The sequence below is a fragment of the Camelus bactrianus genome, chromosome 10 (genome assembly GCF_048773025.1).
Source record: "Camelus bactrianus isolate YW-2024 breed Bactrian camel chromosome 10, ASM4877302v1, whole genome shotgun sequence".
NCBI lineage: Eukaryota > Metazoa > Chordata > Mammalia > Artiodactyla > Camelidae > Camelus > Camelus bactrianus.
The window spans coordinates 66546985-66569222 of NC_133548.1; the positions used below are offsets into that span (position 1 = coordinate 66546985).

General features: G+C 33.9%; 1 non-coding gene across 1 annotated transcript; it reads left to right on the plus strand.

Moving 5' to 3' along the window:
- Positions 1 to 203: 203 nt before the first annotated feature.
- Positions 204 to 310, plus strand: LOC123613843 (U6 spliceosomal RNA). The gene has a single exon (XR_006721284.1). It is a non-coding gene; the product is annotated as a U6 spliceosomal RNA (small nuclear RNA).
- The last annotated feature ends 21928 nt before the right edge of the window (positions 311 to 22238 follow it).

The window sequence follows — 22238 nt, forward strand, 5'->3', positions numbered from 1 at the left end:
TTGTCTACTTAGAGTTCTACCACTTATTTTGGGTATAGAGTTTCAACCTCTCCTCTGACTTAGCTCTCCCAGTGCTTCCTTTTGGTGAGAGCAAACTAGCTACCAAAGAAAGGAAATGAGAAATATACATTTGTTTTCCAACTGTAGACTCAGGAAAGTGAACAGACACTTAGTAGAATTTTCTTTAAAAACACAAACATGATGTGCTCACTTCGGCAGCACATATATTAAAATTAGAACGATACAGAGAAGATTAGCATGGCCCCTGTGCAAGGATGACATGCAAATTTGGGAAGCGTTCCAAAAAAAAAAAAAAAAAAAAACACACACACACACACAGACATGATGAAAATAATATGCAAAAATAAAAAATACTTTAATGGATCAAAATATATAATATTATGGTCATGACAGCTATCATAAATCATGTTGAATATTTATTCTATTATTTATCCTATAAAGAGTAACATTTGGATTTAGAACTTGAAAATTTAAATGTATAACTGTGTGCAATTATAACATTGAAAAATAGATAATTTTAATTACATTAAAAAATTTGGTAAGGAAAATATACTTGAAATATTGACAAGTCTCAAATAGAATTTTTTAAAAAATCTACCTATATGAAATATACTTCAAAATAACCATTTATCTAACATATATTGAAGGAAATAGTAATAATGACTACTCAGAAGTATGGTAATAAGACACATTTTACCCATTGATGAATGATTTCTGAATTTTTATTAATAGTCTTTATATAAAAGATTTTAATTTTGCGTTGTTTTGTTTAACTTTTAGAATCTGTCTGTTCTTTTCCTTGAGGTTTTCACTCCTTAATCTCTGCCTGTCATCTATGGTCTTTACACCCAGTGGGATGTTTTACTTCTTATCTTCTTCAACTCCCCCACACTCACTTTGATCCTTCACTTTTTTTGTTTTTTGGTGTCCTCTTCATCACTAAACTACATAGTGAAGGTGGTAACTGGCCTGCAGAAAGACAGCAATTAATGGGAACTTTCAGAGAGTGGTAAGAATAAAAGTTTATTTTTCCAATGCTTTCTGTTATTTCAAAGAAATATTTCCAGTAGTTATTTTTCTTAAACATTATACAAGTTTGTGTCCCCAGGAGATATTAAATAAAAGTAAGAAACTAAAGTAAGTTAGCCTCTGTGAAGAGACTTCCCTGAATGAGGCAAAAATGAACTCCTTTTAAAACATTCAAACGGGGATTTTGTTAGTTCTTTGATTGTTATGATCATTTTCAGTTTACAAATCCTCATTCGAGCAATTGCAAAGAGGATAGTCAGGTGTTCTTGGCAGAAAAATGTTGGTTGAGAAAACTTGGATTCACACAGGTCTCACACAACTAGGTCAACTATGTTTATAAAACTGGAGTTGGAGTTATTACTGAGAAGTCAATTATCTTTATGTCAAGCCTATACTGTAAATAACATGTGCCTTAAATTTTTTAACAAATATAGAATTCTAGTCATTAAATTTACTTATTCCTGTGGTATATGATACAAATTTGCAAATTAATTTCTGTGTTTTCTATGTTTCAATAAATAAGTAATTGTATTGAGGTTAAAATTAGTCCTTTTTCTCACTGCTGGAAAAGACTAGGATTTACTTTAAGATGTTGAAATGAAATTGGAGATATTAGAATTAAATCTAGATTTTGAAAAAAAAACAAATTGTATACCTATCTATATACCTCAGTCTGTCTGTATCTATCTGTCTATCTTAATTTTCTAGAGGCTTTGGAATCAATGTCATGGCACCAGTAATAAACATACCCAGCACCAGTATCTTGGTTTCTAAATATCATTCTTCTTGAAAAGAAACCAAAATTCCTTGAAGAGTAGGTTAATTTCATGCCTCGGCCGATGAATGTGTGTGTCTGGAACAAACCGTTGTAACATAAGTAAGGAAGTGCTTACAGAATGAAGAGAATGTGTCAGAAGTAAACAGGAGCCAGGATGAAGAGTCTTCTCTTGCCCACATCTGGAACAATTTGAGCATCAAAATAACAGTGATGGTAATGGATTATAACTTGCTGAACAAAATAGAATTCCATACATGTCATATGGATATTCCATACAAAATTCCAAAAATATAAGATGATATAAATAAACACATGAATTAAAAATAGATGGAGAAGAAATAAAACTAATGAATAAGGCATAAACGATGGAGTCAAATATGGTTAACGAATGCTAAAACTTATTTTTTTGCTTTGTTCTTAAAAATGTGAGATGAAGTAAGCTTTTCTTTTCTCCTTTATCACTCTTCCAAATTATTGGTAGGTAGCCAAGATTGTGGATTCTAGTTGATAGAGACCAGTGCGATACAACTTGGATGTTTATATTATATCTTCTGAGTGTAAGAATAATTCTAAGTTTAGTGCACCAAAATACCTGCTTCCTAGTTTGCTTTTAAGTTATTAGAATGCAGAAGCTGCCTCAAATGCCTAGTGATAGTCATCTCATTTATGACTACTTTGCTCAAGTATTATATAAACTGTGTTTCATTTTAGGCTCCTTTTATCATTCAAATGGGCTTGGGTGTCCTGGTGGATTTGTCATGTCAGCACGTTTGGAATGCTGAGTTATGTAGGTGATAACCTATGCTACCTCATTAGTTATTTTCTTACCAGGGTCAAAAAGTTGGCCTGCTTTCATTCCATTTGATGTTTCTCAGTGCTATGCATTGGATATGAGTTTGTGATACATTCTCATTTGTTCCATGTTCATTTATTTGGGCGCTTTATTTTGCTTATGATGTGTAATCTCTATGAATTGTTTGCCCTGCTGAAATGTGATTAATTTGTACTTCTGATGATGGGCCAAATTAAACAAAATAAAATGCCAAACTAATAAATATATAATATACATTGCTAGGTAACCAGTTAAGTACTCTGCCCCAAACTACATTAATAATAGATAAAATTAAAGTTAATTGAAGTATTGATTTCAGAATAAGAACTGTGATTTATTATTTGTGGATCTTATAAAAGGAAGTTTTCTCAAGGTCATTTTTTTCCCCTTTCTTTAAACAACAAACCAAATAATTTCTGACGATAGCAGTTTGCTTTAAATCCTAGGGGACAATGACAGAGGTAGACTTACCAGAAAGCTAGTGAAACTTAAGCCTCAAGGTCCCTAACGTGTATAAATGCCATCTGAAACCCCAGAAAGCGTGCTAGCAATATGTTTTAAAACACTTAGTTTAATTGATTTTCCAAAAGTGAGCTATTTTAAATTCTGACTATTTTTATTCTGACTTTTCCACCATCACACTTTCCATAGTATTAGCTAGTGTGAGCTACCAAAACAATTCTGGGGGTCTGGCTAATGGGAAATAAGTTGGAGAAACATTGTTGAGGTTTCTGGGATACTTTATTTGGTACAAGTCACTTCTGATATAATTAAAGTATCATTAGCCACCCCATGGATTTTAATGACTTCCAGGAGTGCTCCTACCACACTGTGCCAATTCACAAAGGTGTGGGGCCAGAGGTGCTAACAAGCTCCTCTATGATCTTTTTTCTGTTCTAGGTGACACTCAAAGGCGGCAGCTTCCTATGCCATTCAGTAGGAGTCAGAGCAGTATTTCTAGATGTGAAATATGTTGCTTTCAGAATCCAAAGAATATTAGCAAGCACTGTGCTTCCTGCTTTGCCACAGGAGAATTGCAACAATGATTCTTACACTCTGGAAATGATATTTCAGAATAGTGTTGAGTATTGAACCTGTTGGTTCTGTTACTCTGGAGAACCCAAACTAATACCAGGTATGGTTACTTTACTGTAGAGAGGCCTCTATAATGTCAAATCACTGAACAGAAGTGCTTTTATCAGGTTTAGGTGGTCTGCTTCTGCAAGTTTTTAGGATTTATTAAAAAACTGCATCACCAAAATTCTTAAGACTATTCCCTCAGAATGATACATTTTGTGTATTCGCATTTTACAGTGCCTTTAATTCCCTTTATTTTCTTACATAACCACTCATTTTTCATCTAAAATCATTACGTTTGACAGCCACCTATTATGTAAAGAACAACCATTGAATCTTTTTTTAAAGGGTATTTCTGTTGTCGAAAAACTGGCCTCTGTACCCCGATAACCGAATTGAGGCTCAGAGGCAGAGTTTTGGGAGAATCAGAAAAGAACAGCTTTATTGCTTTGCCAGGCAAAGGGGAGTCACAGCGGGCTAATGCCTTAGAGACTGTGAATCCACGATGGGGTTGGGGTCCTGAGGTTTTACAGAAAAGCTGGACAGAACACAAAGGCAACAACAAACAGGGCATTTTCTGGGAGGGTAATTTTTCTTAATCTTGATGAATCCACCTGGCATCACAGAGAAACTCCGGAGGGTTTTTGCATTCTTTTGAGGCTATCAGCCACGACCACCTTCCTGGAACACAGCTTCTGGGTTAAAGGATAAACTGTTCTGGGTAAAGAATACATAGGGAGTGGAGATTGCAGTAGAAAGTTTGGAGGGCTGTTTAGCACAAAAACGGTGAGCAAGTGAAGCAAAAATGGAGGTTTGTTAGAGGAAAGAGAACAAGTTGCAAGAATTTTAATTCAGAATGAATCCACAAGCAGCCTTAGCATCCAGGAAGCCACTTTTTAGTTTCCTACGCTTTCTTTTCTACATGAGATTAACATTTGAGTCAATTAAACTGTAAATTGATTGCCCTCGCCAATGTAGGTAAGCCTCATCCAATCCTTTGAAGGACTGAATAGAATAAAAAGCTGAATGAAAAAGAATTCTTTCTCTCTGTCTCTGGTCTAGGAAGACAGTCTTCTCTTGCCTTTGGATTTAGACTCACGGGAACTTAGACCATTGACTTTCTTGGTCTCAGGCCTTTGGGACTCAGACTAGAACTATATTTTGGGTTCTTCTGTGTCTCCAGCTTGCTGACTGCAGATCTTGAACTTCTTATAAATGCCTGAGCCAATTTCTTAGTAAATCAGTCTCAATCTTTGTCTGTCTGTCTCTCTGTCTGTCTGTCTCTCTCTCTTTCTCTCTCTCTCTCTCTACACACACACACACACACACACACACACACACAGTCCTTATTTCTGAGGTGGTTTTCTCTTTTCTTTAAATAATTTCATTGTGGCTTTGATCACCTCTCTTACTTTTTCTTCTAGTTTATTAGCCATATCTGTTCTTAGCTTCTAAATTTCTGAGTTCACTTTTAATATGTAATTCCAAATAATGTTTGAAAATATTTAATTCTGTTCGGAGGGCTATGCCATAGTTTTCTTCTGCTGCATTACTGTCTCTGCAGGAGTGGAGTTCTGCAGCTTGTTTCAATTCTCATTTCCTGGTATTTTTTTCCTTCCTTTAGTTTTGTATGAAATTTCTTGTTTTTTTCTAGTTTTAGGCATTGCATAGGCAGTGTTCTTGGTGAAGAGCATTTTTGTGTGTTTCTGTGGTGGCTGATTTTCATGGTGATGGTAATAGAGAATGGGGGTTTGGGTTTGTATGATGAGTCTTTTTTGTTTGTTCAGGATCCTTAATGTCCACACTTTATTTTATTTTTACTCATTTTCCCCTGCATTGCAAAATCTACAAGGGGCATATCCCTTCTTTACTTAACCCTTTATCCTCTCAAAGCAATGTTTCCTTGAGGCTTCCTTTTTCAGCCCCACATCCTTTAAGCCTCCTACCCCCCATATTTAATGACAGGAACTGGCAAATGCCTCCTCATCTTCTCTATCTTAACATTGACTTTCTCTTTCTTTTAATGAGTTTGTTTGTGCTTCATCAGAACCTGATCCTTCTTCTTTTCCATGAAGCATCTTCAGACTTCCCCTTCCCTACTTTCTACAGCACAATTTCCAGTGGCAGCCCCGTTGTAATTTGGTGCACGCCGTTCTATTCACAGATGACTGGAGGACTGTGGTATTTTCTGTATCCTCGTGGTACTGAAGGTGGTGTCCTGTGTGGTTTTACATACAATTCTTATTTATTCTTAGCTTTTTTAAGCTATCTGAGAGATTCAGATACAAACATCCATTATTATTCTAGGGTAAATTTAATCTTTTGTGTATTTTTAAATAATAAAAGTCCTAACATAATTTTCCTTGACAAATATATCTACATCTGTACCTACACCTATATCTTTGTCTGAAGAATATGATATTCTAAGAAATTTTATAAAGAATGAAGTTTTCTTAAGAATTAAGAATGAAATTTCCTTAATAAAATATTTCATATGTATGTGCTATACACACATACACATTTTTGTGGATACATAATACATATGCACTTCTAGTAGTCCTTTTTTTTTTTTCAAATACATAGGTTTTCTTATTCCTCAGTTGTCCTGTCTAATGTAGGCAGAGAGGTGTGAGTAATATTTTACAAATTATGTAACTAGATCCAAAAGCAACTAAAACAGGTAAACAACAGGATTGTGTATAACTATCACCAAACATGACTTTACACAATAAAATTGAATAAAGCAAGTGATAAATATCACCGTCTGTCGTTTCACTGGTATGTTTGTGTGCTGTTTTTCCTCTGCTAGGTAGTTACTGCATGGAATTATTTATCTGCAGAAATTTAAGTTTGAAATGCAAAGATCCAAGATATATTTCAGTTAGACTTACACAGGTAATGTGTGAAATATTTCTTATATGCCTACCTTTTCAAATTCCCTGGAGCCAGAGCATTTTATAATATATAATTCTTAAAGGATTTACTATGATGCAATATTTGCCATGCCCGTCCTTTTGTAAAATATGAACCTCTCCCTGCATAAATCAGTTTTACGAAAGGTAATATGTGCATCCTAGTAATTGTGTTCTTGAAGATGACCACACTCTACATTTAATATATTTCATTCATAATCTCACATTTATTTAAATACAGGTTCTTGAGATTCTAAGTCAAAATTTCACGTCCCATAAATCACAATGAGTCACACAACTGGAAAGATCTTAAAATACTGTCTCATCCAGAGGCCTGGTTTGATCCCACTCTATATGCTGTTGCAGAATCTGTGTGAATTACAAAATAAATACCTGAATTTTAATCTTTAATTGAAGTAACAGTAAATGTAAAAATTAGATTGATTTATTTTCTTTAATATAAGAAAAAAATTAAAAATATATTTATATAAATATGTGATTTCTCCAAGTAAGTCAGCCACTCAAATTCATGAGGTGTCTTCATCCTTCTTAAATATCTACCTTTTAAACCTCATAATGTAGCCTTAACCCTTAAAACTGTAACTCTTCAAGGCTCTTCCTGACTAAGGAATCAAGATAGTGCTGTTTAATGGCTTATGATTTTTGGTTCACTGGATAATCACATATTGCTCAACTCTCACTCAGTAGTTGAGAGCTTTCAGTGTGAAATAGAATAAGCTAGTCACATCACCTAACATGAGAGAGTCAGAATGAAATCAGAAGCAGACATCAGAAGCTTCAACAATTTCAAATTGCCAGATGAATTAGTTGAAGAATTTTTTTTGTACTATGTCCTCAAATTTTGGGATTACTGTGTCTTGTATGTATAAAAAGACAACCTCTACCTTCCAAAAAAATTATTGAATGGTCATTAATTAATTATCCTTTTGGTGTAATTATGTCTTCCTAAGGAAGGATCAGAAATGTTTATGCTGTCTCATTCCATTTGGGCTGCTATAAAAAATTTTTACAGACCAGGTAGCTTGTAAAGAACAGATATATTTTTCTCACAATTCTTGAGGCCAACAGTCCAAGATCAGGGTACCAATATGGTTGCTTTCTGGTAAACGCTCTCTTCCTGGCTCATAGCCTACACCATCCTGTGGCTTCACCTGGTAGAAGGGGCTGGAGAGCTCCATGAGGTCTCATTTATAAGGGCACTAATCCCATTCATGAGAACATCATCTCCATTACCTCATCTCCTCCAAAAGGCCCCAAGTCCTAATATGATCATCATAGCACAAACCAAGTATGTAGTGAACTTGCTGTACTACAGCCATCCAGCTTTGTTAATGAGAAACAACTGTGTCTTCCTACTGTTACTAATTGTCTCATCTCTTGACATGTTTTCTATTGAGAAGAAAGAGTGAAAAAGTTTATTAGCAACCATGTAAACATAATATCAGATTGAAATAACAGGAAATGTTTGCCTGGATCCATAGGACTAAATGAATGAAGAATAAATTAATGAACAAACGATTTTGAGTTCTCTTTAGCGTCAGTCACAAGATAAGAGAACCAGGTCCAAGGGGCACTGCAAACCAGCTTTGTCCCATTGGCAACTCAGTTATTTCTCTGTGTTTCATTATTCTTATATATCAAAAATAAATATGTTAATTAGCTAACTAGGTTTTACATTGTTCACCTGTAAATACATGGATAAAGTTTTTTTTTCTAACTTAAAACATGATTCTATCTTAATTAATAATGGTGTTTTGAAGGTAGACTGAAAATTAATAAAAACATTTTTAAAATTTTAAATGCAATGTCTCGGTCCAGGCAAAATTTTTTTGATGTTGAATTTACTTAATATTTTGGGAGTAAACATTAAGAGAACATAGAGTTCTGGTTTGATCAATTTGTAGTAAATTTACTCTAATACAATATAATGAGTTCTTTGTTTAATGGAGAATGTGAAAAAATTAAGGTGAAGTCATTATTCAGTCTTATAGAAAATGTATCCATTTACCAGAAAATTGTTGGAATTATAAACAATAATTAATCTATGCTGATGCTTTTATATAAACATAGTGTACTTCACAATTTTGGGGAAAACATACTATTTAAATGAACAAGAAACAGTAAACCAAATGAAGACTGACTTAAAAATAAAAAGCAATTAAATGTGGACTAAAATATGTTGAAATGAAAATGAGGAAACTCTAAACACTATACCCTAAGTGTTAAACTCTGAACACTACATAATATTGTCCTTCTAATACCAGCCTCAATTCTGAGTTCTCCATATTCAGGAACCACTGTCTAATTAATTAGCTACTTGATATCTTTTTCTTATACACAACTAACTAGTCCATGGAATTATACAAATAAAAAATACGTGAATAAAAATCTAGGCAATTAAAGTAAAGAGTGTCTGACCAATCTTCCATTCCAATTTCAAGTCAAAACCTTTACCAAATATTTCCGTACGTGCTTATTGTTTGGCATGCTCTCTAGATGCTAAACTCCCTGAAAATTCATTCTTTGTTTGCATTTATATCACTAACATTTAGAAAAATAAATGAATATGCATTTTTTCCCCAATCTTACCAATCTACATTTTATACTAAGAAGTTTTAACATGTAGGGTAATTCAGTAACTTCTCTTATCATTTTACATTTTATTTTATATAAAAGAAAATATTATCAAATAGAATAAAACTTTAGCATGTAAGCCCAATATGACATACTTACATAGTGTACCCAAGATTTGAATTCTATTTCAAGATGCGTCTTCCCCGTGGGATACGTTGTCTCTCTCTGAGTCAAGGTAGTCAGCAGGGTAAACATACACACACACACAATGGTACACAGAGAAGTTAAACTAGTTTTATGATAGATACAGAACATTTTGTACAATATTTTATTTTTAAATCCTTGAAAATAGTATGTTGATAAGAAGGAACTGCAACTCAATCTATTCTACAGAGGTACCACTTTTGATGTACACATCAATGGCTTTCAGGTCCTCTGAACTCATATAAGGGAGGATTTATAATTCCTAGAGGAATTACAAAATGAATGCTCATTAGATCAGATGCCTGAAACAGCCATTCTTTTAGTCAGGATTTTGACATTTAAGAAAATGACATTGTGTTCCTGCTTAAATCTCTACTGAGAATCCGAAATGAAGAAATTTTGTCTAATGACTGAAGAAGTTTCATATCGTTGGTAATTAAAAAATGCTAATGGGACTTCCAGAATGGTGCAAGTGGTTCAGAAGACCATCCCATTAACAAAGAATGTACAATTCTAGCAAAAAAATCAAAATTAACCTTTACAGAACTCTTCAAAGTAACCAAAGACTTGCAAAAACCAGAGATGCATTTATTAAAGAAAAATTGCTTAATCTTGATACAAATTGTGAGCTCTGTGGCAACTAAAATGGTCCTATTCTTTACATGTGTGTGTCTGTATATATATATATATATATATACAGACACACACTTTTTTTTTACTGAAGTATAATCAGTTTATAATGTGTCACTTTCTGGTGTACAGCACAATACTTCAGTCACATAGGAACATACATATTTTTGTTTTCATGTTCTTTTTCACCACAAGTTACTGCAAGAGTTTGAATATGGTTCCTTGTGCTACACGGTATAAACTTGTTGTTTATCTATTTTATGTATATTAATTAGCGCCCTATTCTTTTCTACTCCTCTTTAGCTTTTCTATAGCCTTGAAAATCAGCAGCCTAGCAACCACTGTTGCTGTGAAACAGCAATTTAGAAGCTGCTGAAGGGAAAGAGCCAGGTTTAGAGCTGTTCAGAAAGTCCTTTCCAGAGGATTACCATTATTTGACCACTTGGAAGCATCCAGGAGAAGTCTCAGACACGGCTTCTTTCTATACTGACTCAAAACTTCACTTATAAGAAAAGCCTTATCTCCAGGGCTTTTTTTTTTTTTTTATTTTAATAACAACCAATGTCACTTGATTAACATTGTGGCTCCCTAAAAGATAATCTCAGATGGGGCAAGCAAGAGTCTGACCAAAAAACAAAACTCTGTTAGGCACTTAGATAGAAATGAGCACCGGGCACAGGGAGCAGAAGGGAGCGGGAACAACCCAGAAAATAACAGAACTACTGCCCTCAGGATAAGGGGCTCCAAAAATTTTTACTTTCTCCAGATGAAGGTAAGCAAAGAAGCCATCTAGGATCAAACACTGCAGCTGAACAGTGGAGAGGACACGGCTTAACTTGACCCGGTGCTCATTATAATGTAATTAGCGTTGCAGTTTGAGCCCCCTCCCGTAGAGTTCTCTGTGTGCATCATGGGTAAGAATATGTGTAAAAGAGATGGGTGTGCCTGAGCACAAAGGATGTGAGCTGTCTGTCAATCAATCAATCAATCATTCACGAAAATACCCCTAAGCCTGGATATAAGAATAGAAAAAGCAAAGGAGTGGTGCCATTCTTCCTCTCTTGGGCTGGCCCGCCCCCAATTCTCGGCGGTGTACTCTATTCTACTACCTTTTACTTTACTAATAAAATCTTCTTTTTATATCACACTTTCCATCTTTTGTTAAAAACTCATTTTTTGGGGGGGTGATAACAACTGAAGTAACTTTTTTCCCCTCCTCCTGGTAACAGACCTAAGGAATGAGATGCCCCTATGGTAATTCAAGAAGCTCTAACATATTTCTGAGGACATAGAGGACTTGGCATATGCCAGGGAAAGACCTGAGGAGGCTGTAATATCTCATTTCTAGCTAACATTGAGACCCTGCATACACAGGAAGTAAAGGGTAAATCAGAAATGGTAATTGCAATAGTGTTAAAAGTGTGCCCTGACACAGACACACAAAGCCCCTAGGCAAAGAGAGGAAGACTTATTGTTCAAGTCATTTATGGAAATCTCTGTGCAATTAACTGACTACTAAACTAAAGATGCAGATTTCACTGACCATAGAATGACAGAGTATTGACTTTACAAAATCAGTACTAGAGAGTCATTAAACAAAAGATAAGAAGAACAACTACAAATTTTGAGCGGAGGATCAGAATTCCAGAGTTCTCACATATTATTCAAAATGTCATTTCAAAGAAAAACAAATTCAAGGCATATAAAGAAACAGAAATAGTAACAACAAAGCAGTTAGTAGAAACTGCAGAAATCAAGACATTAAATTTAGCAGAGAAAAATTTCAAATCAACTGTTACAAATTTGTTCAAAGAACTAAAGAAAGCCATGTTTAAATAACTAAAAGAAAATAAGGTCACTATGTGTTACCAAATACTGAATATCAATATAAAATAGATCATTCATATATAGTTATTATACCATGTATAATATATAAATATATATTATAATATATATATATATATATATAAATTCTATATTTGCAAAATATAATAACTAATTTTAAATTTTAAAAAAAAGTCACTAAAGAGGTTAGGTAGGACATCTGAGTTGGCCAAAAGAAGAACCAGAAAATTTGAGGATAAGTCAATTCAGAGTATCCAATAAAAGCTACAGATGGAAAAAAAAAGAAGAAAAATAATGGAACCTCAAAGAAATATACAATATCAATGCATACCAGTATATGAAGAATAGGAGTCTCAGAAGGAAAGGAGAGGGTGGGGAAGACACATAATTGGAAGAGATAATGGCCAAAACTTGACAAGTTTTAAGATTAAATTTAGAATTTTTTTAAGATTAAAAAAAATCTGAAGGCAATTAATTACCAAATGAAAGCTAGATGTGAAAGTTAGACTGCCCCCTTCGTACGATATAAAATGTGTCTGACCTACTGAAGCGAGAGGAAAGAAAGCTCAAAGGACAAGATCCAGTTACCACAAGATTTGATCATTCCTTACAAAGGAAATTATGCTATTCCAAGGTCAAGGCATGATAGTAAAGTAGCAGAAGCCTGCAATTTGGAATGTAGATGTCAGGGTAATTATTATCATAAATCTGAATTTTCCTGCACTGAAGAAGTAGTTAGTTATATATGCTGTTTATATATAGACACATATATTAAGTTTCGCTGTATATGCAAGTTTTATTCATAAAAGGCTATGGGGTAGATTATGTCCCATTAAAAATATACGTACCTATTGCAATGGCTAATAATCATGATGGTTGAAAAATATTACTTCTGTGATGTACAAGATTTAAATTTTGGAATAATGTTAAACAAAAGATATGCTATATATAAGATAACTGTGCTTATTAATAAAATTTTCAATGAGTTATTAGTAAAAAGTCCTGCAGACAGAAACTATATTCTTTAAAAAAAAAGGAAAATAGAGGTAATGAGAGAGAGAAACTCCATGAAATCCATCTGTACAAATTCCCCCAAAGAATTTTGCCTGAAGTTTTCAAAGCTTTTTGAAAGGCTTTCTTCTACCACAGAAGAATTTTCTACTCACAAACGTACTTTTTTTCCCCATTCCCCTGGTAAAAGAACATGCTACAGAATTCCATAAACTCTAATAACCTAAACTGCATAAGCCCTAATAACGTATCAAGATGTATCACATGTTTTATCCTTCACAGGGCAATCGTTTTATATTTTCACATTTACCGTTGTATACTTTAAAAAACGACAGCTATAGAAATAGTAGAAATACTTGGTGCAATAATTTCTATTCTAACAATGAATTAAGTACCTACAATTAATACAGTTCCTTTCATACTGAGGACCACAAACGGGAGTTTCCTGTTCTTTGTAATTACCATGACTGATCATTAATTTAGTAGGTGTTATGTGTTTTTTTTTTTTTTCATTACCATGGATAAATTTTCCATATTTTTATTGGAACTAATATTTAGCTTTCTGGTTAAGACTGGAAATATTCTGTCTTGCTCCTTTTGATCATCATCAGTACTGCACAAGTTAGTATTTGTGTTATTTCTGTGCATAAAAGCTCTTTCAACTCCAACTCCTCTTATTCTTGCTCTCATGATTTTACTTCCAGTAGGCTTCTTTTGGTCAAATTGTCCCAATTATCCAATGTGTGTCACTGTCCTACAGTCTTTCTCTCCTCTCATTTCCATCGCTTAGAGAGGGATATGCAAACTAAAAGAAAAATCTGAGACATTTCTCTCTTTTTAACTTAGGTTCTTGCACACAGAACATTATATTGTTTATTCAGGCAAAAAGGTGCATTATTTATTTAAAAGTGTTTTTAAGACTTATTCGAACAGCATTTTAGAAAAGATGACTACTTCAAGTTGAAAAGATCAGGAATTGTATTATATTGCCCTGGTATAGGTCACAAACTAAAAAAAAAAAAAAAATGATGAATTAATGCATGCAATGATAAATGGATAAATGCTCTCAAAAGACAAATATGATCATTGAGAACCCTCAAAAGGAAGAGTGAGAGAAAAAAATATCAAAGTAGAATTTTCCCATTTTTAACAATGGCATTTGTAGACTATCTAGACTCACAGTGATTACTATGAAGAATTATAATTATTTAATGTTCAAAATACTGTCCAAAAGTTACTATATTTATTATCTTATTTTAGGTGTAGACATTCATTCTTAATTATGTGAACCAGCCAGTTTCTAGAGGTTCTCTTGGTTGTTGAGTAACAAGAAAAGAACCCAAATTTATTACTTCTGGCTCTGCTCCCATGGAATATGAGGACAGGTAGACACTTTCCTCTTCCTCTCCCTTCCTCCCTCCCTCTCCTTCTGTGTGTGTGTGTGTGTGTGTATACACAAACTGTGCGTGTGTGCTGTCTGTTATTTTACTACATTGCTTTATTCTCTTTTGAGATCATTAAGGAAAGTAAAATCAAACTTTGGTTTCCCAATTACACATAAGGTCGGAATTCATTGTCTCAGAAATGAATCTGTTATACTTTGAAGGAATGATGTAGTAGGAGTTTGCCTTCTGGGTACAGTCATTTTGTGGTCCCTTAATATTTTAATTTAAATTTGTATTGACCTCCTAACCCAACACTTTGCTTTAAATTCACTTTTCTCAGATGTCACACAAATTACAGAACATTTAGCTAATGCTTCACTGATACAAGGTTGCGCATAAATCCTTGAAATGTATTCAAGTGCTTATTACAATAAGAGCCAAAAATGATGCTATCCTCTGTAGGACTAATCTATTATGTTTCATTTATGAGGAGTGCAGAGATTCATATTCCAATCTAAAGAATGATTAGGCATACTTTTTAGATTGAGGTACATTTGATGTATAATCTTGCATTATTTTCAGTTATATAGACACTTTTATGTCAATCATTTCATTATTTTGATATTTTTGTTATTTTTAAGGATAGATCCATATTAACAAATTTATATAATTCTTTAGTGTGTATGAAAACTTAGAGATAAATCCATTTCAATAGATTGTTACCTACATTATTTGGCAATAGTCATAAGAATATCATCTTTATTACTTTTGGCAGAAAGTTTTCTATTGAAAATTTATTAAATATAACAACTGTTTCAAGGCGAGGGAACACTGTTTTTGACACTCAAAATCTTTCAGTCTTTTTTAGGACAATAATAAATGGAATTTTCTTTGGGTAACTCTTATTTTGAATAACTAGCCCAGAGACGTGGGTCAGTTGACATTTACTGCAAGACCCCCTCCCCAGAAGTGGCCACTAAAGGCTTAATCTAATAAGCCTATTTCATGTTCCTAATCAAAATGGTTTGTTCAAAAATGAGCATAGGACCTAGTTCTGACCAGTGAAAAATGACATTTTTTAAGGATTCTGGCAAAGCAAGTTTCCTTATCTTTTCCTTAGTTACAACGTGGAGAGACTCTCATTCATCTTTTAGACTTAACTATTGAAGGCGTAAAGTCCCAAAGTGAAATAGGGACTCTTCCTAGCCCCATTTTGTGAGAACTAGTGAGGTACAGACAGGTTACTTATTTTACTCAGGACCACGCAGCTAGGGAACATCAGAGCTGGGATAGGAAGCTGCATTGTCACATGTGATCTGCACTCACCACTACCTTTTAAGGTAGATATTTATTACTCCCAATTCACAAATGAAAAAAATGACGATCAGTGAGGCTAAGGCAATACTGACTTCAATGCCTGGACATTTAACCACATGTGCTGTAAAAACATCTGCTGTGAAATTGCTTTGCAGGGGCTCTTCCACCTCAGTGTGGGCACCAGAGATGGCTGCTGCTACACACAGATTGTTCAAAAGTTCCTCCAGTTGACCTGGTAGTCATTCCCCTAATATGAGTTACTGCCACTCTGCATTCCTTCTCAAAAATTCCAGAATTCACGTCCATTTCAAAATGTGGCCCATTTACACATACTTCAGGACATCAGTTGTGTATGTTATGAATGCCTATGCACACAATGCAGCTACACACAGAGCACACACTCACACACACAAGTCTGAACATGCACTTGTTTTGCAGCCACAAAAGAGCTGGTGAGTGGCTGTAGAGATATAATTTCATGCTGACCAGAAAAGACATAACAAAAATAAAGAGTTGTGCCTGTCCCTGATGAAAATATTTGAGATGATGGACCAAACCTTACTTAAGTTAGCTTTGCCTCTGGGTTTTTCAATTGTGAGACACAAAACTTCCACTTACTATCTAACAGACAATGAGATGGATCTTGTGTCCGTTAAAATAATAAGCTTCCTAAAAGATACATTGATGCTTTTTTGCTTTTCAGAAGGAATAATGATACTAGTTCTATTATCCACATGAACAAGTAATGCAGGAGATGGAATCAAAGGTAACAATAATTTTATCTTTTTTAAAATTTGAAGCCAGAGTTGTCTCCATTCAAATGATGTGCAATGCATATTCATAGACCAAGAAAGTACACAGTATCCAGATGCTAAATTCTTGGGACACTACTCCATGTGGTCACTAACACCGATTTTTATCTTCAGAAAAATTTTCACATTGTTCCTTCTCATCAACAGCCCTGTCCTAGCTTTTATGTATGCCCTCACTATATCCTGTTCTAAAAATTACAGTAGTTTTCTGACTATTATTAACTAATAGTTTTCTATTGTAAAACTGATAGTTTCTAACTAACTTTTCTATCTCTGAAAGAGTGAAAGAGACAGATATAGACGTAGAGGATATAAATACAGATACCAGTCTCCTATTCGTAATGCCTCTCCGGAGAATTGTGATGGCTAAAAGCCAATAGAAGTACTGACAAGTTTCTGACAGGTGAGTGTAGGCACATGAGCCAACATGTTCCTGCCTGTGACTTGGAAGGCACCGAGTCAAAGAGAGAGTACCATCTGCATTAGTTCCAACCTGATGCGGTTCCTAGCTGCTCTGAGAAATGTTTACAAGGTACACACGCACTAGCCTGCAGGAGTCAGTCCGTCTACACGGCTGCGACGACTTGGCCTCCACCGGGGTTTCTGGGGAGGCCTCTGCAAAGGCTTCTAAGCTCCAGATGTAACGATGGGTATGTTAGGCTCTCAGCTGTGAACTGAGCGTGATTCCAGTGGTGGCAGGGATGTCAGTGGTGATGCTCTGGATACAAATCTGTGGCTCAGTAGGCACTTCCACCACGTGAATGCATGAACCGATTTAAACCTGTACTAGAACATGAAACGGTATTGCAGACTCACATACTCCCAACTGAAAACCAAACTTAAGACACAGAAAAAGGCAATGCCTGCACTTTGTAATCATTTAACCCAGAAGAATACCCTTGTTCCATTTTGTGTGCATATCTTTAGATTGGATCAAGGCCCCAGATTAAATGATGATACATTAAAAAAAGCACATTTTTCTAAAAGGCGTAGGTAATATTACAGTAGTGCGTGTATGTTAAACATATTTTATATTTACAGTTGTCCAACACCAGCAGGCAACTCAGATTCAGGCTTCGTCACTGCCTGCTGAACAACTATTTAATAGCTCTTCATCTTTTTTTCAGAATAAAGGTTAAATTTATCATTGGTCCATTTAGTGATCTGAAAAGAATGCTAGAAATACTAAAATAACACTATAGTATATAGTGTTAATATAGTGTTATATATAGAAATATAATAATATTATATCTTAGAAATACTATATTACTAAATCTCTTATTGATTAGAATTAAACCATTAGAAAGATGACTAAACTCTTGAACCTGAAAGGAAAATAAAAATGAAAATACTAATTGTGAAATGGTGAGATACAGCTAATGCAGAATTTAGAGAGAATTTAGGTAGAGATAATCCATACACTTAGGTTCTTAGAGTCAGTAGCTGCCAGTCACATGTCAACTGGCATTTAGACTGAATTTAAATACATTAAATACAAATAAGTGTATTTTTAAATAAATAAAGCTTAAAAACTTAAAAGGTGGCTTTACTAGCCACTTGTTCAGATGTTGTGTTTGGCTTGTGGTTACTGTATTGGACAACTGTAAATATAAAATATGTTTAACATAAATGTAGTACTGTAATATTATCTATCCCTTTTAGAAAAATGTGCCTTTTTATGTATCATCAGTTAATCCGGGAAGCACGAGTCCATTGTTTATAACAAGAATGGATACACAGTCTGGCATGTTGAAGGCGGAAGAGTCTGTATTATGAGAAGAAATGGAGATTTTAATCTCTATAAAGCAGAAAGATTCAAAATAACTTAGATGCTCATAGGCACCTCATTGTGACCCAGAGACAATTATTTCTAGCACAAACAACATGGCCAAGGAAGAACCAGCCTCATTCAAAATCAGTTACTAATCTAAAAAAAAAAAAAAAAAATCTAAATTAAAAAATAAGCAAATTGATAGAGAAAAATAAACACGAATCAAAAAGTGAATTCTCCAACAGTTGTCCTTGTCAAATGCAGCTGTTGAAAATTTTTAGTTAAAAGTTTCACATGCTTTCCCCTTCAACATGCTTTGGTAACATATTACATGTCTGTTTTAATTCTATAGCTATGATGCATCAAATTATTAATCAGACTCCTCTGGAGAATATTTTTGTGTGTTCTAATTTTTTTTTCTATTATAAACAATCCAGCAATTACTATCTCTTTAAATATTCAGTGGGTTTGTAGCGGATGTATTGATCCAGAACTGCTTTCTTCAGCAGCAACTGACCTACGCATTATTAGCTACCAAGATTATATGTCTTCATGAGTTTTTATTCAACTCCGTCTTCAAAACAAATTCAAGAGGAGTTTTCATTGCCAGACTGTGTATCCATTCTTGTTATAAACAATGGACTGGTACTTATTTTGAAAAACAGTCTTGGTCTGAGGCTGGCACTGCAATCCTCTTCTCTAAATATGTTTTCTCCCCTCTATTTGACTTTCCCTGCACATAACAGCCTTTCCTTTCCCTGTTTGGAGTTACAGAGGCTCTCATTTGTGTGGAAAATTACAGTTGTTCTTCTGGTTCTATTTCTCTTTGTTGTTGTGATGTGAGTTCTGAGCAGGAAAAAATCAGCTCTGTTTCATCCTGGACATACTAAACGGGACGTTTTCCAGTTTCAGGAAACTCCTCATGAACATACATGTGAAGCTCTAATAACCACACACACCTACGTAATCAACCATTTTAATCAGAAGTCTTTTTTCTTTTCCTTATTTATTTCCATCCAATCCAAAAATTGACTAAGGCCCTACTCCACAATGGAAGAATAGTCAGTTCTTAATTTAACAGTGAATAGTAAGTTTGGGAAGAATGAATCTTTTTTTATTCCTTTGTTTTACCCATCTCAAGATAAGTTACAGTTTTGCACTGGAAGAAACTTTGGGTAACTTCAATATCTATTTCTCTTTCTCAATCTCTTCATTAAGCCTCTTTAGAACATTGTTATTTAGCAATGAGTGCACTGCTCTATTTCCTAAATGCAAAAGGAAACTGTCCAATATTTTGAAAAAAATCCAAGAAATTTCTTATCTATTACTATTATGTTTTCTGATTCTTTGTACATATAATCATTGTCAAAATGACAGTTACCTCTTAAATGTGTCGGAATAGAACTACTGGTAACAAAAGTAGCACATACATATTTCTTATTAGTCATGTGCTGACTCCAATTCTAAATGCTTTACATATATTAGCATTCAGTTTTTGTGATCATCTTATGTGATATGTACACATATTATCACCCTTATACAGATTAGGAAAAGGATGCCCAGGGAGTAATTTACCCTAAGTCACATGGTTAATAACTGGCAGAGCTAGAATCAAATTAGGCAGTCTAATTCCAAAATTCATGCTTTCAAATACTCTTTACTCTGTAAGCACCTGGCTAAACGTCTTAAAGGAAGCATGGACTCTCATCAGTCACACCTGAACTGCATTTTACACATAAGGCAACTAAGATTCAGAGACGCAAAGTAAGTTAAGCAATGCATTTACAGTTATACAATTTGAAAGCAAGCATTTCATTTCTGACCAAATCTCATTGTCTGTTATTTTTATTTACTATAGGCAGATTGATGTCCATTCCCACTTTGTAAATAAGTTATTTCAGTATTTGGATGCAGCTTACTCAAAACCAGGGAATAATTTATATTTTTGATTAGCTAGTCTAGATTTTTATTTTGATAGGAAATAAAGGACTATATCATCTTGTCCAATTTACTTAATACTAATGAAGAAATAAACATTCATTAGAGATTTCAACATTCATATACGCTCATTGCCACATATATTTTTAACATATGAATATATTTGCCTTGTGAAACTGAATAGAGCATTAAATATTTATAATTTTATTTAGATTATATTATTTGTTTAGTTTCCCAAAATGTTCCCTTTGATTAAAAGTTCATCTTTTGTAAATATTGAGCAAACACTTCTTCAACATAGAATTAGGGGTGTTTTCTCTGCCTCTCAGAATTTCTTAGGATTAAACGAGAGAGACTAAACAATCTCTTTACAAGAGAAAAAAAAAATAAACAAAATCACCATTTTACTTTCTATGAGAAAGTTTCTAACAATAATTATTTTCTGACTTAATAGCTACAGTGGCAGGTCCTAAAATATTTCTAGGAAACCACTTACATATTTTCACAGCTGTATAAAAACTTGATGGCACACTGTGTTCATCTAAATTAGAAGACCATACAATAGAGTGTAACACAGTTCTACTTTCCATTCCACACATGGATTTAGCAGATTCCAAGAGTTTAAATAATGTTTCATATTTCTGAAAAAAAAATATAGTTTGGTAATCTATCAATAGGGTTCCCTTATTTAAAATATACCAAAACATCATCTTTGCTAACGTTTTGAAATGAAGTTATATTAAACAAAAATAATTTTATTAGTTACCCAAGTTAATTTTATAATCTGATTTAAATGTAAACAATCATTGTGATTTCCAGAGAATAATTTTAGGAGGTGAGAACTATAATGATCATAATTAATGAACTACACCAACAGGTGTACTGTTATCATACTGTTAGAGTCGTCTCTGTTTTGTCTTCTCTTTGAAAAAGACCGTTCTAGTCTTCTCTGTAAAAAAGATAATTAGATGTCAATACATAGCATTCCATTATGGAAATAAAAATGATTGGTTTGATGAGTTTTTTCCAATGAAAGGAGTTTTATATTTTCATGCAAGGCTTAGTAATTATGATTCATATTTAACATTTTTTAAAATTCTGGTTTGATGTTCACGAGATGAATGACTTATTATATATTTTCAAAGGAAATATTATCTTAGAATAAGTTTTCAGCCTGTAATATGATGTATCCTATATTTATTTTAATTAGATGGCGATTCAGGCAGTAGAGGAGAAAGTCGTTCCCATCTATCTAAGAATAGCTTGACGTGTAATAAATAGAACAAGAAAGGGGGAGTTCTTGGTACTGATGAGGCTGCATTTTTCTTCCTATGGAGGAAAGGATATAATTTTTTGCCAGACGATCTGCCAGATGACTGTTTAATCTGTTGGTACTTTGGAATTCAACCTCTTAATGAGTTGCTCCTTTCCAACTAATCACTGTCACTGAGAATGGCATGTTACCAAAAGTATGATTCAAGGCATAGCTGGGAAAGATGAATGGATAGTGACAACTGGGAACTTTAGAAGACTTTGGGGATTGAGAAGGTTAATTGGAAATGCTTAAATTAATGTTCATTAATTTAATAAACTGAAGTGCCTTTCCTTGCTAAGAGTAGATTGCGTTACTTTTCTTTCACCTAGTAAGTCTTCAATTCATTTGAGAAGATTCATTTTAGATACGGAAATGAATAAGTATGTAGAACTTTAAAAGAAAGTGAGAGAAAAAGAGTTTCCAAAGAAGTAACCTTTGAATTCCTTTCTAGTTCTAGAATAAGTAATGCAATCTAGTCAATAACTAATACCTGGAATCCATAATATTTTAATAAATTGTGTTTTCAGAGTCTAATTGTTTTACACTATTAAACATATAACAATGATTAGCAATATTGCACATTCCCAAAATGTGCTGTCTGAAACACCTTTTATAAAATAAGTTTCTGGAATCACATACATTTGGGAAACATTGAAACAATAGATTTTTTGGGTAAAGATTCACAATGCTCATTAGCATTGGTGTAAACTATTTAACCTAAATTTGTCAGCCTTTCACCATTGACTATGTTTCCGAAGTAACACTG